The 17,077-nt window shown below is 51.9% G+C and overlaps 1 protein-coding gene and 1 long non-coding RNA gene across 3 annotated transcripts in view; one reads left to right on the top strand and one right to left on the bottom strand.

Moving 5' to 3' along the window:
- LOC137432830 (aromatic-L-amino-acid decarboxylase-like) overlaps positions 1-17,077 on the bottom strand; it is a 171,863-nt gene that overhangs the window by 102,760 nt on the left and 52,026 nt on the right. The window lies entirely within an intron of this gene.
- Positions 7,151-9,056, top strand: LOC144893317 (uncharacterized). The gene is made up of 2 exons (XR_013624377.1): positions 7,151-7,461; positions 8,366-9,056. It is a non-coding gene; the product is annotated as an uncharacterized LOC144893317 (long non-coding RNA).

Genomic DNA, 17,077 nt, shown 5'->3' with positions numbered 1-17,077 from the left:
GTGTCCGTCCTTCGCCACCCACCAAACGGCCACAAGTACGAGGCACTCAAGCGGCTACTCCTAGCCACGTTCGGCCTTACGGACGACGCACGGGCCGACCGCCTCCTGGATCTCCCCGAGCTCGGTGAGACGCGCCCGTCGGTCCGAATGGACCATATGCTGTCACTGTTGGGCGACGAAGCCCCCGGTTCGCTATTCCGGGCGCTTTTCCGGCGCCAACTTCCAGCGCAGGTCCGCCTCGCGTTGGCCGGGACCGAGCTAACGGAACCCCGAGCATTGGCGGCCGAGGCGGACAGGTACTTCGCCTTTTCGGACATGCGGGCGAGCGTCGGCGTGGCCGTCACGGCCCTCGACGCTGATGTTCAGCAGCATGTTCCACAGCATCAGCTTCTACAGCACGCTGATGTTCAGCAGCATGCTGATATGCACCTCGTGAACGCCGCCACGCCCCGCCCACCGCCGCGGCGAAAACCGCCACCGCGGGGAAACCCGCCAACTCCACCGGCCTGGCGGAGCCAGCCGCGCTCCTCCAGCTCCACCACCTGGTGCTGGTTCCACGCCAAGTTCGGCCACGAAGCTCGGCGGTGTCATCCGCCGTGCTCCTTCAACGGGTCGGGAAACGCCCGGGCCGGCGCTCAATAGTGGCGATGAGCGCCGGCCATTCGAACAGCCTGCTGTTCATAACGGACACCTTCTCCAGGCGCCGTTACCTGTGCGACACGGGAGCGCAGGTGAGTGTCATTCCCGCCGGCACGTCAGACAAGCACGCCGCGGGTGGGGGCCCCGCGCTGCTTGCCGCGAACGGGACGCCCATCCGTACGTACGGAAAACGCTGCCTCTCTCTGCGGTTTGGAGGGCAGGTTTTCCGATGGACGTTCGTCACCGCCGACGTGCCCATGGCACTGCTTGGCGCGGACTTCCTGTGCGCTAATGGGCTCCTGGTCGACGTCAAGCGCAGACGGCTTGTCCAGGCCGAGACGTTCAGCTCGCTCGCTTGTGCGTTGCCCAGCTCAACGAGCGGCTTGCCAAGCGGCTTGCCGAACGATTCGGTTCCGGCCACGTTGGTCTGTACGCTTCCGGCAGCGGACGCATTCACCCGCCTCCTCGCCGGCTTCCCGGCCCTCACGCGGCCCACCTTCTCGGCGGGGGCCGTCAAGCACGGGGTGGCCCATCACATCCCCACCGTCGGGCCACCGGTCTACGCCCGGGCACGCCGCCTCGAGCCGACGAAGCTGGCGGTGGCAAAAGCGGAGTTCGCTACCCTGGAGCGACTCGGCATCGTTCGGCGCTCAGAGAGCGCTTGGGCGTCGCCGCTGCACATCGTGCCGAAGCCCGGCGGGGGATGGCGACCGTGCGGGGACTATCGCCGTCTCAATGACGCCACGACTCCCGACCGCTACCCCGTCCCCCACATTCAGGACTTTTCCGCCCGTTTGGCGGGCAGGTCCTTCTTCTCGAAGGTGGACCTCATACGCGGCTACCATCAGGTCCCCGTCAGGCCGGAGGACGTCCCGAAGACGGCGGTCATCACGCCATTCGGACTCTTCGAGTTCTTGCGCATGCCCTTCGGTCTGAAGAATGTGGCTCAGGCGTTCCAGCGACTGATGGACAGCGTCCTGCGCGACTTGGATTTTGTCTACGTTTACCTGGACGATATCCTCGTCGCCAGCGCGTCCCGCGAAGAGCACCTACGCCACCTCCGCACGCTCTTCGAACGCCTGGGCCAGCATGGCCTGATTGTGAACCCCGCAAAGTGCCGGTTCGGCGCCGCCACAATCGATTTTCTGGGGCACCGTGTCACCAGGCACGGAGCCGTCCCCCTACCGGCCAAGGTGGAGGCGGTGAAGGGGTTTCCGCGCCCCCGCACGATCAGAGGGCTGCAGGAGTTCCTGGGCATGGTGAACTTTTACCATCGGTTCCTGCCCCGTATCGCCCAGCTCCTGCGCCCCCTGCACGAAGCTCTCCGAGGTAAGCCGGGCAAAGGCGACGTTACCTGGACCGAGCAGATGGACACGGCGTTCACGGGCGCGAAGCTCGCCTTGGCTAACGCCACCATGCTCGCGCACCCGGCGCCCGATGCACCGATCGCCCTCACCACCGATGCCTCGGACTACGCGGTGGGCGCAGTGCATGAGCAATGGGTGCGTGGAGCTTGGCAACCGCTGGCGTTCTTTAGCCGGCAGCTTCGCCCGCCCGAACGCCGTTACAGTACCTTCGACCGCGAGTTGCTCGGACTTCACTTGGCGGTCAGGCACTTCCGCCATCTGCTCGAGGGCCGGGCGTTCACTGCCTTCGTCGACCACAAGCCGCTGATCTTTGCGATGGGCAAAGTCACCGAGCCGTGGTCGGCCCGGCAGCAGCGTCACCTCTCGGCCGTGTCCGAGTACACGACGGACATCCAGCACGTCGCGGGGAAGGACAACCCGGTGGCGGATTGCCTTTCCCGGGCCGTCGCCCACGCAGTCCACCTCGGCATCGACTATGCCCGGATGGCAGCGGACCAGGCCGCTGACCCCGACGTCCAGGCCTTGCGGACCGCCGTCACGGGCCTCCGCATCACCGAGGTGCCGTTTGACGGCGCGGGCGCGGCCCTCTTGTGCGACGTCTCCCTCGGGCGTCCTCGCCCCATCGTGCCCGCGGGCTGGCAGCGCCAGGTGTTTGACGCCATCCACGGCCTGTCCCACCCGGGCGCGAGGGCCTCCCAAAGGCTGATCGCCGACAAGTTCGTCTGGCATGGCCTCCGGAAGGCCGTCCACGGCTGGGCCAGGACGTGCCTCGCGTGCCAGCGCGCCAAGGTGCACCGGCACACCCAGGCCCCGTTGGCCCCGTTCACGGTGCCGGAACGCCGGTTTGACCACGTCCACGTGGACCTGGTGGGACCTCTGCCCCCCTCGCGGGGTTTCACCTACGTCCTCACCATGGTGGACCGCACCACCCGGTGGCCGGAGGCCGTGCCCTTGGCGTCGACAACGGCGGCCGATGTCGCGCAGGCTTTCATCGCCACCTGGGTCGCCCGGTTCGGCGCCCCCTCAGACATCTCATCCGACCGCGGCCCCCAGTTCACCTCGGAGCTCTGGGGGGCGGTTGCGCAGGGGCTCGGGGTCCGGCTGCACCGAACCACGGCCTACCATCCCCAGGCTAACGGCCTGTGTGAGCGATTTCACCGCTCATTGAAGGCCGCGCTCCGGGCCACCCTCCGCGACGGCGGCTGGGTCGACAGGCTCCCCTGGGTCCTGCTGGGCCTCCGGACGGCGCCCAAGGAGGACCTGTGCGCATCCGCGGCGGAATTGGTCTTCGGGCAACCGCTGCGGGTGCCGGGCGAGTTCCTCCCCGACTCCACGGCACCATGGTCCGCGGCACAGCAGCGCTCCGCTCTACAAGAGACCGCCCAGAGGTTCGCCCCGGTGCCAACGGCATGCCACGGGCACCCACCGACGCACGTCGCCCCGGAGCTTCGCACGGCGGAGTACGTCTTCGTCCGCCACGATGCCCATCGGACACCACTGCGGCCCCCGTACGACGGGCCTTTCCGCGTGCTGGAGACCGGGGCGAAGCACTTCACCCTGGACATCGGCGGTACTCCTGACCGCGTTTCGGTAGACCGCCTCAAGCCGGCCCACCTCGATGTGGACCATCCACCGCCAGTGGCCCGACCCCCACGTCGGGGCCGCCCTCCTGCGGGCGGACCCCCGGCACCGCCCAGCCCCGCCGCCACGCCGCCCCCCGGTCCTGCACCCATCCCAGGGGCAGCCAGGGGCATCCCACCTGGCATCCCTGCACCCCGGACGCCGCCGATCGCCAGGGGGCGCTTCGGCCGGGTCATTCGTCTGCCCCGCAAACTGGCCCTCCAGGTGCGCGGGAATTCTGGGGGGGCGCGTGTGGCGGACACAAAAGCCCACTGGCGTGGTGACATCATTCCGCGCACCAAGTGGGCGGTGGCCACGCACCAGGGGTAGGCGTGGCCTCATGATATACACCGGGCGCCCAGCCCGGGACAGTACAGTGTTACAGTGTAGTCTTACAATAAAGACGTTTATATGTTACCGCTTGTCCGCTTCCTCCTTGCTCACAAGCAGCGCGCGTAACGCCGCGCTTTAATGTGCTCATTAACCGGATGAGGGATTCGCAGGTGATGGAGGAGAAGCGAAGAGGAAGAGGACCTGGTGTAAGTGGTGACCAATATGGTCGTGCGTATGATGCGCCAGGGGATTTAAGAAGCTTGGGGGTCGAGATAGACCCGGGTGTTCGTGAGAGGCCGTTGGTGAAGTGTGCGACAGGTCTGGTGTGCGAAAGAGGAGGTGTGCGAGAAAGTCCGACTCTGGGGTGTGTGAGGAAAAAGTGCGTGCCAAGGAGTGAGGGTGCTGGCGAGAGTGAGTCGGTCGTAGCGCGTGTGCGAGGGAGCACGTGGAAGCGCGGTGTGGTGAGTGTTACAGAGGGTGTGACCGGAGAGTGTGCGCAAGAGTGTGCGCGAGAAAGGTGTGTGACGGACAGGTGCATGAGGAAAGAGTGCGCTGTCAGAAGTAAGGAAGAGTGTCCACCTGTGGTGAGTGTTACAGAGGGTGTAACGGGAGAGTGTGCGCGAGAAAGGTGTGTGACGGACAGGTGCATGAGGAAAGAGTGTGCTGTCAAGAGTAAGGGTGAGTGCGTTGTCACGAGTGGAGGTGAGAGTATTGAGAGTGACAAGGAGAGTGAGCTGGTTGTGACAGGTGAGCGAGGATGTACACCTGGGATGGAAGGATGCACACCTGGAATGGTAGAGCGTGAGTGGGAATGCACGCTGGAGTTGGTGGTGAGGCACGTGGTTGGGTGTGCGAATGAGGGCACACCTGTGATTGTCACAGAGGAGGTGACTGAGGAGGGGGCGCGAAGCGGTGTATTGGTGAGGTGTGCGAGCAACGAATGTGTGCCAAAGTGTTCGGTGGTCAGGTGTGTGACCAAGTCTGTGAGTGGAATGAGAGTACCTGGGTGTGTAAGGAAAGGTACGAGGAGCATGGGCACGGCTGGATGTGTGAGCAAGGAACGGGCTGCGGGATGTAAGCATGCAGGTGAAGCATCGACGTTAGACGGGGTAGAGTTTAGAACGACTTATAGCCGAGTCGGGCCCTCGGTGCGTGCTGGGCCTCGCTTTGAACGGCCGCGTCCGTGCTCCACTAGGCGGAGCGGGCGGCCCGATAGAAAGAGTCGTCATGGCGACCACTTTTTGGTGAGGCATTCCGGCAGGCCGAGATCGAGCCATGGGATGGCTCCGTGCCGAGATGGTGCGTGGGATCTCGGCCCGGGTAAACCCCCGTCCCTGCACCGAGTGCCGGACGCATCCAGCCGCCAGCACAAAACAACCCGCATTCATGGCTTGGCTTTACGAAGCCGGGCTTTGGACAGGGATTGGCGCACCGAGAGGCATTAGTGAGTAGACTGGGTGATGAGGTTAGTGTTTTGGACCCAAAATTGGAGAAAAACAAAATTTGATGATTGGCAAGGGATTGGCAGTAGTGATTGGCAGATGATGGGTAGTGATTGGCAAATTTTTGATTTGTTGAAATTTGATGTGCAAAAATTGGTAGTGAGAGACCCCCGATGTGGTGGGATGGCAAATCCACCATCCTTCCCATGTGGGGGGCAAAGGAGCAATAGATTATGGGGTGTATGGCAGTGAAAACTAGCCCGGGTGGGTTAGGTTATATTGTTGGGATCTAGAAGAGATTGACATTAGGTGACGTTAAGTTTAGTTAGTGACTGATACCTGTAGTGGGGACGCAGGTAGATTAGTGTGGATGATAATGACGTGGGAGCGCAATAGTTTAAAGGGACGACTGGGAAGCGCAAGTTTCAGAAGGGAGTAGTTAGCTGAGATGATGCCGTGTTTGTGAGAATTGAACAGGTGTGATTGCACAGGTGTGCAACTGGACAGGTGTGTGGAGCAGTGTATGAGTAGTGAGTGTGTGGATCAGCGCGAATGCGCTTGGGGAGAGAAGGGTGCAGGTGGCACCAGGTGTGAGAGCACAGGTGTGCAGGTACAGGTGTGTGGAGAGAGTTGGAGTAAGTGGTACGGAGTGGTGTGCATGGTGCGAAGGTGTGGATGGGGGAAGAGTGGACCCCTTTCACGAGTACCCGGGGCGGGTAGTGTAAGTGTTAGGTAGAGGGTACAGGTAAATTGTGGTTGGATATTGGCACTTGTGGTGCGGTTGCAGAATGGTGTTGTGAATGGGTGCATTAGTGTTGTGGAAATGGCTGGGCGTGTAGCCTGTTAGTGCATGTAGTTGGTTGGGCACTCCACCACTGTGAGGATGTCGGCCAGGTGAGGCCGCAGGTGGGCTCTGGGAGCCGGTAGAGTTGTGGATGGGGCCCGAGGATCCGGAGGATGGACCCGGGTAGCCCAGTGCCAGAGAGGGCACCGAGTGGGGAGAGTGCCAGAGGGCCTTCCCCAGGTAGTTAGGTTAGGGTAAGGAGCAGGTAAGCTCGGAGGCAACTGCAGTGGTGGAGGTGTGCAGGTGGGTAGACCCACTGGGAGAGGTACACGCCGCAGCCCAGAAATTGTGCGAGGGCACCGGGAGATGAATCGGGGGAGTGAGACCCCAAATTGAAGAGCACCACAGTTTGGCCAATGGGAATTGGTTTTTAGAACCCATAGTGTAAGAGGGCCAATGGTTTGGCCGGAGAAAGACCCCGGGTAGTGTAAAGTTGTTAAAGTCATTTAGGAGATAGTTAGGATTGATGAACCTGTCGCACCATACGCAGCCACTTACCTGAGGTGATGATGATGACTCCACACCTGTGTTTTCTTGGTTTGTAGCAGGAAATGAGATTGCTGTGGATTTGTGAGACGCATCACGACGTGGATGAGACATTGGGGTGATTCCATCTCTCCCTCCCTAGGAGGGACTGATGATGAATTGGTAATGGCAAATTTTGATGTTCAGTTGGAGATGGCAAATTTTGATGAGAGTTGAAAATGGCAAATTTGATTGGTTAGGAGGGAGAGAAGACGAATTTGGTTTATGGGAGGAACGGGGAAGACAGTAGGGATGTTTGTTGATTTGTAAAGTAGATGTTTATGGGTAGTGTTGTGTTTTGTGGATACAGTAAGGGGTAAGGGAGGGGCCATGTAGGTTACCTGGTGGGGGGGGGGGCGTACGATAGGAACGTACCTGTCTCACCTGGTTCCCATGTGCCCCCAGTGTGCATCACCTTACATTGCGTGCACTTTTGCGCCCTTACCACCTTACTCACTTGTCTGCTTCTTTTGTCTCCCACCTCCGAGGATCTGGCTTTGGGGTAGAGAGAGAGGAGAGAGAGGTGCTGGCTGCGCAGTTGTGGGCCTGCACTTTCGCTGTTTGCTGCCGGGATCGATACACCATATGGACCGCAATGTTTGTGGCCACCCACAATGGACCGCAGTTCGTTTGCGGCCAAGCACCACCCGGGGATGGACCTATGGGTCAACGTGGCACCTATGCCATACAGGTGAACCACTATTAGTTAACACCAAGTGCACCACAAGAAGAGCAAGAGACACCTGCAGGGTTAGGGGTTGTCGAATTTATTTTTATTCCAATGAACAATGGTGACTGCACCGATTGGTGGTGGGGTGGTGCTTTTGATGCTCGGGAAGGGTGCTCTGCACGTTATTAAAGGCCGTCGGCCACAGAGCACTCGTGGGTTGGTGTATCGATGCTGGCAAGCGTGCTCTCTCTATGCATAACATCTGCATGTGTTCCTCCAAAGACAGGTCCTGGATCGTAGTGTAGATATCAGCGTAATCCTGTAAATAATGCTCCCTACCGGCTGTATGTTTAGTTTGAGAATTCTTTCCGGATTCGGTTATCCTGTGGGTGTGTTTCTGTGAGGAGAAGGGTGCAACGTCGCAGGGGGACATATTTACTCATTTGTGAATATCTGTAAAACTGTCGCACTCAGGGTAGAGTTAATAGTAGAGGGAACTACATTGCGTGCCACACTAAAGTAGGTAAAAATTTATCGGGTCGGGACGCCCCGAGGGTAGAGAAGGGTGCAATGTTGCGAATATGGAATTTGGCCTCCATATCCGCTTGTAAATATTCCCCTATTTTCTCCAATACTCCCCAACTTTCCCCAATCCCCCATTCCCTAGTCCCATTGCATGTAAATAACAATCAGTAGAGCCGACCTTCCCCTTATTCCCCCATTAAATGTCGTGCCCAGGTCCACCGCACCACACGTAGACAACTTTCGGACATCTTCCTAGTTATTCTTATTCTATGTCAGTTAAGGCCTCGTCTCCATTAATTATGACTCTTCGTTGCACCAGAATGTGATTATATGGCATCAGTAGTGAGTTTAGGACCTTTCCCATACCTCCTCCCATCTTCTTCCCCGTCTACAACAACAGAGGGGCACGGCGCTGCGCGGGGGGGGAGTGTGCGTCCTCCCACCGGCTCGGTTCGCCGCCATCGACAATGCGCTCCAGACGATGCGCTCCAGACCATGCGCTCCACGGGGTTACCACGAAGGGGCTCCTTGTCAGCTCCTCGTCAAGGGCGGAGCCTGGTAAACCCCCCGCACGCACCCAATGAGAAGCAACGTGCCGATTCCACGAGGCGGAGCTGGCGAGCCGAGGGCGTGTCACTCCCCGCCGGATATACGCGGCCACGCGCCGGATGTGACGAGAGATGCGCCCCCAGCTGAAGAGAAAGAAGGACCTGCGAGCGCTGAGAGAGATGCGCCCCCAGCTGGAGAAAGACGGACCTGCGAGCGCTGAAACAGATGCGCCTGAGTTTGGAGAGGCCTGAGAAAGCCCCGCCTGAGAAAGAACGTCACCTCTGAGCGCTGCGACGAGACCTCCCCGCATCTCTGGACCGAACCGTGTTGATCCTGCCCCGAGCCCAGGAGGACCTGGAGCCATCGATACCCGCTTTCCTGCCATCAACCCCCGTGTGAGTCAGCCGTTGTCCCGTTTGTCTGTCGTCTGTCCGGGGTTAATATAAGAGTGTGTCTAAGTGCCTGTCTTTCTGTGATATACCTCTCGTCCCTGTAATCTGACCTTCCGCACGAATATAATCTCCTCCGGAGGTCTTGAGAACCGTATCCCTGGTGTCTGTCATTATAATTCAGCCGTGTGTCTTCTTTTTCCTTATTGAGCCAGCGTGGCGCGGCTTCGTCAACGTTCGAGTACAATCGGGTAATTTGTGCGGACACGACGGCCATTCCGCTCGGCCCACCTTAACATCAAAGTCGTGTCTGTAACAATATATATATACATATATATATATATACATATATATATTTATACATATATATATATATACATATATATATATATATATACATATATATATATATATATACATATATATATATATACATATATATATATATACATATATATATATATACATATATATATATATATACATATATATATATATATACATATATATATATACATATATATATATATACATATATATATATATACATATATATATATATATACATATATATATATATATATATATACATGTCAAGTAGTAGATTTGTTATTGCCTAAAGTTCAGTTATAGACGTTGGTTGCTAATGTGTTATGATTTATATGATGTTTAAAAATGCTATTTTCATAAAGTTAATAAAGGGTTTTTGCTTCGTTTTAGTTTTGGATGAGGAAAGGCTTAAAATGAGGTCATGCTGGACAATTGTATACGTTGTGCTTTTTTCGAGGCTGGTCGTAAAACCACGCCCACATGCGCGTGTTTTTGCGTAAACCTATCGTTGACCATATATATTTTGTATTAATCACAGCAACGCATGACTCTGTATAAACATGCTTTGAATTACTCATGTGAACCCATATATTTGCTCTGGGCTTATCTGGCCAAGCATGCACTCTTTGTGAGTTACATTTCTGTTTTCTCGGAGCCCAGAGAAACATTTGGTCCGAATGATAAGGAAGGGCTGACTCCCCGAATGACAGAGCGGATGACGGTGGGGGCTTGGCCCACCGGGGAGGAACCTCTCCCAGTGTTGTTTGTTCCCTCGGAGATTTCCTGATAAAACGTGTCCCTATATAAATGGACTGGGAATCAATGTGTTTCCAGGAAGGCTTGACGTGGCATGAGACTGGCTCTTGCTGTAGATGTCTTGGCTTCTTCCGGATCTGTATAAGTTGGTTTTGATTAAAAAGCTGCGTCATTTTTCAGGCTATTTGTGGACTTCTTTTCCAAACGAAGAGCTGATTCTTCACAGATGGTACCAGGAGTGGGGTCAGCACCGGACGACGGGAAACGGAGCCCGAGGGACAGGAGGAAGGCTGCCTGAGGCGCGCCGGCACGTGGATTTGATTAAAGGTGGGAGTTGTTTTATATCAGAGGGCTATTATTCCAAATTCGTACCTTCCTCCCTCAAGCGGGTTCAGTCTCCTTGTCTTCCGCGATGCCTGCACTCGAACAGAAATTGTAAGTAAAGGCTCATTTTAGGCCTCAGAATGACGTGGCTTTGTTAAAGCCAGGATAAACAAGTAAGGATACCAGGAAGGACTTAACAGTAAGCTTAAAGTTACAGTTAGCACCAGGAGGGGAAAATGAGGTCGGACAGCCATATAGGCTGAAGCCAGGTGGCCAAGATTTTTCCAGGAAGGAACAGCCCAGAGACAAGATGGGGTATGCCATTGCATGCCAGGGAACGAAGGGCTGTGGCTAAACTTAGATAGAAGGCCAAAGCAACAGAGGTCCAGATAGAAACAGGCCAGGACCTGGTGGACAAGAGAAAATAAATAAGCTCACAGGAAATGGGCCAGGTGGCCACAGGGTGAGAAGGACAGGAATGGTTTTTGAAATATTGAAATTTTAAGCATTGCAGCTATAGTTATTGAAGCTACAGGACAGAGGACAATTAAGTAAGCAGTTAAACAAGTAAATCAGCGGTTGATGCCGCTGGACCAGATACCAGACCAAGACCCCCCAACCCCCCAAGACCTGAGCTCAGTCCCGGGGCTCTAGGCAACACCCCCCACCCCCCCAAGACCTGAGCTCAGTCCCGGGGCTCTAGGCAACACCCCAACACCCCCCGCCCTGCCTTCCCTTTTTTTCACCTCAGTCCAACCCGTCCCAAAAATCCTTTTCCTTGAATGAGAGACGTAACATGAATGAGCAAAGATTGTTTGGGAGTGGCTGGAGAAAGGCATGATTTGAGTCGATCTGAGTTTCGCGCGAAGTCTGGGAGACTTCTATGAGTATATGAATGAGGAATGAATGTATATTGGGATGTTAATTGACGTGTGTATCTGGCCAATGTATCTGTCTGTATGACATATGCAAAGCAGAGGGTTTCGGTGTGAAGCTTTGTAAGTGGTCTGCTCGACATGGGGGAAATTCAGGCCGGGAATGTCCATTTTAGCGTCTATCCGAGAGAACAGGCGAGGTCCTGAACTGAGTCCGGATTTTCATCTGTTTGGGAGTTGTTTGGGAAGCGAATTGATATAAATCGGGTCAGGAAAGCACTCGGAGTGCCCTCGTCGACCTACTGTTGATATGAAGCGGGTTCTTGGAGATGGTTGCAGGATGGGCTGCTTTGTCTTTCGAGCGGCAGCCGGACGGAGGTTTGGAGTTTGTGGAACTGGAGGTTCAGAATTCGAATCAATATGTGTGTTTTACTTGAATCGAAGAGTTCATTCAATGGCAGATATTGTGGATTGTATGTGTGGGATGTATCGCTGAGGCAGCTCACCTTTGGAATTGGTGTCATATAGTGCATTTTGGGTCAGAGAGGTCAAGCGTCGGAGATCCTGTTTTTTTGCGATGTTTACGAGCTAGGGATGAGTTCTGACAGCTCAATGTTCTGACAGCTCACTACATGTCAGGTCGCAGATTTGTTATGACAGCTTTTCGCACTTTGTTATGACAGCCGACTGCATGTCCCAACGTGAGGTAAAAAACCCCGCCGTGAACGCGAATAGAGCGGCGTGCAGGGAGTGTTGGGATTCGTGTGGAGGCACGAGGGTGCGCGCCAAGACGGGGGGCGGCGTGGCGTCGTCGCGTTGAGATGGTTGTGCCAGGTCGATCGGCGATCTCTGAATTTAAATCGGATTTTTGTCATGCGTGTTGTGAAATTAAACGTCTATCCGAGAATCCTGGCAATGTTCGTTTAATTAAAATGTGGTACAAACCTGCGTTTCCGCCGTGCGGCTCCGTGGAAGTTAGAGTAGAGTTATTGTGTGTTCAGACAGGAGCCGAGCGAGCCGCGAGTCACGGGTGTGCTGTATGAGATTTGCTCAGAGTGCCGGCGATAACTCGCCCACTCTCAGAGGAGGATGTGTGCCCAAATGCATTGTGGGTCATTTCGACTTTGCTGGATGTCGGACGTTCATGTCAGACGAGCCATGTCGGAATAGTGGCCGGCTGCGACATATATGCCAGGCAATGTCACAGGACGAATACGTTATTTATAAGATGGATAGATGGATGGATTTATTTAAGATGGCTAAAATAAACGATTTCAAGACAGAGTAATTAATTTCCGGAGCCAAGTTCCAACAGGAAGTCTTGTTCATACAGTAAGGTACAGTGCGGAGTGGCGGCTGGAAGATGCATCAATGCATTTGTGTTGACCAATTCGAAGTTTGACCTTTTAAAGTTTAGTTGACCTTTGTTCGAGATATGCAAGGGAAAGGTCAGAGGTAATTCACTAACCTTGGAAGAACGACAGGCAGTCAGTCTACGAGGTGTTGCTTTAACGACAGGATATAGAACCTAAATCTGGAAGGAGAATATCGGGACATTATATTGTGGGTAAAACCAAAATCATGTACATAATTAGTGGACAGAGAATATCGAGTTTTTTGTTGTTGTGGAAGCGTCAGGTACAGTACGCTTGGAATTTAATTTAACCGAGCCGAGTACAGTGACGTGTTCGATCGAGCTGTGGGGATTTGAGATGGATTTGAGTCACGTTAAATGGAGGACATTTGGGAGGATGAAGAGATGCAAGTAACGTGGATTAAATTGTGGTATCACGAGTTGGGTGCCAGAGATATTGTGGTTATTATAACTCACTGATTATAGGGGGCGCCGGGCGCACCGAGTACAGATCGGGTTGCATGATGGAGCACGCATGCATGGATTTTGGCTTTGCGAGGCTCCGGATAGAAATTGGCATTTCGATGCTGTGGATTATATTGTGCCTGCCCGGAAAGGTGATGTCCTGTGCTGGGGCTGGCGACATGCCTCTGTTATTTGTCTGTCTGTCGGTCTGATTGTAAGTCTTTGGTACTGGGAGGGCTAATTGAGTGCTTAGGCGTCATTGTTCCATGGAGGCAGGAGCTGTGAGTCACAAAATGTAAACGGGAACTTTGTGTAACTTTGCACCGGATCCACAAACAGAGAGATGGACAGGACAACAATGGAGTTTATATGAACTGGGTGATGGGCAATAGTGTATGAGTGAGTAATTATGATCTGTTTAAGTGTAAGAGGCGGTGGAGAAGAAAGGGGTGATGAAAAGTTATTTGTTTAGTGTGAAGTAGGTTGGTTGCTTACTTGTCACAGTAAGATGAGAGTTGTGTTTTTAAGCTTGGTCTTTGAATGAATTGTTGATTGGAAAAGTGATTTTTGATCGCTGATCCGATCTGGTTTTGAATTGTTTGATTTAATTTTGAGTTGATTGGAGGTAATAAGGATTTGTGTTGATTTCCTGATTTGAGTTCATCTGGAAACAAAGACAGATGGGATTAATGTGTATATCAGGAACATTTTGGAAAGAAATATGGATATATGACATTACTAAAATATAACCAAGCAATTGAGAGTTCTTGGGTTAATGGGATATAAATAAATGCATCTACAAGTTGATGGTTTATAAAAATTTAGTTCTGGATGATACTTAAACGATGAACAATGTTGGCAATATACAAAGAATGTGACTTGTTTTTTGGGGGGAAAACATGTGGTTTAAAATTGGTTGGCTAAGTTTTAAAGATGGAGATGTTTCGCAGAACTCTTATGATTATTTATATGAGTGGTGGACTATTCCATGGCGAAGCAATTTTCAGTTTATTGAAAGTTGGATTTATATATATATATATATATATATATATATATATATATATTGTAACGGTTTTGAGAAGTGTGTAACGAATTTGAGAAGTGTAACGGTTTTTGAGAAGTGTAACAATTTTGGAGGGAGTGTAACGAATGTAAAATAATGGTTTAATATAACCACAGTAGAAAATAATATACAGATTTGGGACATTTTGTAAACTTTCAAATAATGAGAAGATTCAAAAAATTCATTTTATTTATTTCATGGAAAATATTTGGGTTGCAAGTGGAGAAGCATGGTATGGTATAAAAATAAAGAGGGAGTATCCAGGAAAAAGATGTTCAAGTGAACTTTGTGCTGTGAAAAGAATGTCGAGTTAATGGAAGTGTTGTGTTCGATTAATTTTGTTCAATTTGTGTTCAAATGACCATCGATGTTGGGGGCAAAGTTATGGGTGAATTTGGTGAGTGGTTGTGGGCAAACGAAGATTAATTTAGATTTATCATAGTTAAGGTCGAGGAAGTTGATTTGAAGCCAGAATTTCATTTGGATGCCAGAAAGGAGAAAGGAGATGCTGAAAGCCAGAAAGGAGATGCTGTTGTCTACTCTGAATGACAGGTGGCGGTATCCAGGGTGCTGAGGAGTTTGTTCACGTTGTAAAGTTTGTTTATTTAGTTTGTTTATTGTAGAGAAGAGTGCTTTTGGGATTCCGGAGCCAGAGTGGATAATTTGAGAGTAGTAGGTGGTCCATGTGAAGCTTGGGAGTGAACTGATTTGGGTTTAATAGGCACAAGCTGGTCTAAACAGGGTGAGGAGGATGGCGTGATTGATGATGTCAAAGGAGGCGTTGAGGTGAGGAGGATGAAAATGTTGAGGTTGCCAGCATCAGAGGAGAGAAAAGGTCGCTGGTGATTTTGAGGAGAGCAGTTTCAGTACTGTGGCTGGAGCAGAATCCGGATTGGGATGTTTCATACAGGTTATTGGCAGAGTGGTGATGTTTGAGTTGAGTGGCCACAGCACGTTCCAAAACTTTTGACAGAAAGGGTAGATTGGAGATGGGTCTGAAGTTATTTAGGGTGTCAGGGTTTAGTCCAGGGTTTTTCCAGAATGGGGGTGAAGTTTCACGAGTTTTTGGGGAAATCGGTATGTGAAGCTGGATTAAGTTGGAACTGCTTGATGAGCCATGGAGATGGATTGGGTTTTGTTGTTGGTTGTCTGGGAGTTCGGTTGTTGCATTGCCAAAGGTTTCTGTGTGGTGGACACACTCGTTGGCTGTTGTCTTGTGTGACGTGGAGGGAGATGTATGTGGCTGCGTGTGGCTGCCTGGAATCGGGAAGGCGGCTACAGTGGTTGATATTGGTTGTGGATTGTCCGGGGTGCTTCGATTTGCATAGGGGGTGAAGATTGGGATATTACATTATTTTAAGTAAGTATTGGTATGAGTAATTACATAAGTAATTATGAGTTATTATGAGTATTAGTTATGAGTAAGTGATTATTTTAGTAAAGTTACATGTTTCGCTGTGTTGTGGATCTGGGGACAAGCTAGTTTGATGGGTACCCTGGGGTCTTCGGCGTGTCTATGTGTTTGGCTATCTGTTACACCGGACTCTTGAATGGGTTTTCATGAGACGAATTTCAGATATAACAGTGAGAATCTATTTTGAGCGAATCACAGTGGGTGAGGAAAACATTGTGTGTGACCAGACACCAGAACTGACCAGAATTGAAATTGGAAGTAAACCAGGTTATTTCTATTATTTGTTTATTCGTGAAAATAAATAAATAATAGGGGGAGGTTAATGGAGGTTAATGGTGGTTTGTTTGTGTTAATGGAGGTTAATGGTGGTTTGTTTGTGTTAATTCTAGTTGAAACTCTCGCTGAAGTAATTTTCGTTTATTTTTATTTTTTGATTCGATTTGAGAGTTGAGATGATTGATTTTTTATTAATTTTATAATTTTATTTTTATTGATGTTGGAAACAGGTAATGGGATGCTGAGAGAAGGATTGAATTTAATCTGAATTGGACTGGATTAAATGGGATTGAATTTAAAAATTGAATATTGGATAAAATTGGATCCACTTGAAAAAAGTGGATTAGGAAATTGGAGAAAAGGTGTTCTATGAAACTATGAATTGAATGAATTGAATCTATGAATTGGAGACCTGTAGACCAGGCGTTCCCAGGAGACTTGTGGACCAGGTGTTCCACCAGAGGAAAAAGACCAGGTATTCGTGGAGCACTTCACCTGCAAGAACGCCTTGGAACCAAGGTGGAAGGGACCAGTCCAGGTGTTGCTGACTACACCAACGGCAGTCTTTTGCGAGGGCAAGACCTCGTGGATCCACGCCACGCACTGTAAGTTGGCCATACAAGCACCAGACACTACACCACAGCAACCACAGTAAGGATGGGCCTAATCATAGGTACAATACTATTGATAGCGACAGCAGCTAGGGGAAACTCCGATTCCAATAGATGCGAAAACGAAACCCGACACCTCACCGTAACATGGGGACAAAGAGTATCACTACCATGTTTCGAACAGAAAGCCCTGCACACAAATTGGGTGAACATAAATTGGCTAGCACTGTCGGCAGGGCCTGGACGCGTTGGCATGGTACTACAAAAGCAACGAGAGTTCCGGGAAGACGGGCAAGCTAGCATTAAGACCTTGGCCCAACCAGGATACCAATGGGGAACCCCTGATTTTAAGCTACAAACACGCACACGCCTAGGGAAAGACATGACCATGCAGGTCCGGTGCAGCGTCTGGACCCCTGGCGCGGCCGGTGGCGAAAGGAACTACATACCATGCATCGAATACATACTCACGCCACAACCCCAGAATAAGGCCCCAAAGAAGGGTGAAAACACATATTGGAAAGTGGCCAGGGAAGTGGCAACAATTCAAAATAGGACACACTGCTGGTCGTGCATGCGCTTTCCCCAAGCAGGCACCACAGGAATACACATGATAGTGCTACCTCTGTCCCTCAATGACCTCTGCTCACAACCTATCGATTCCCCATGTTTAGTCACCACGCTGGAAAGAGAAGGGGTTGACAAC

Source organism: Myxine glutinosa, chromosome 8 (assembly GCF_964187855.1).
Source record: "Myxine glutinosa chromosome 8, kmMyxGlut1.1, whole genome shotgun sequence".
In the NCBI taxonomy this organism is placed as follows: domain Eukaryota; kingdom Metazoa; phylum Chordata; class Myxini; order Myxiniformes; family Myxinidae; genus Myxine; species Myxine glutinosa.
Note: the sequence above shows the minus strand (reverse complement) of the source record. Positions and strands in the feature narration are given on the sequence as shown.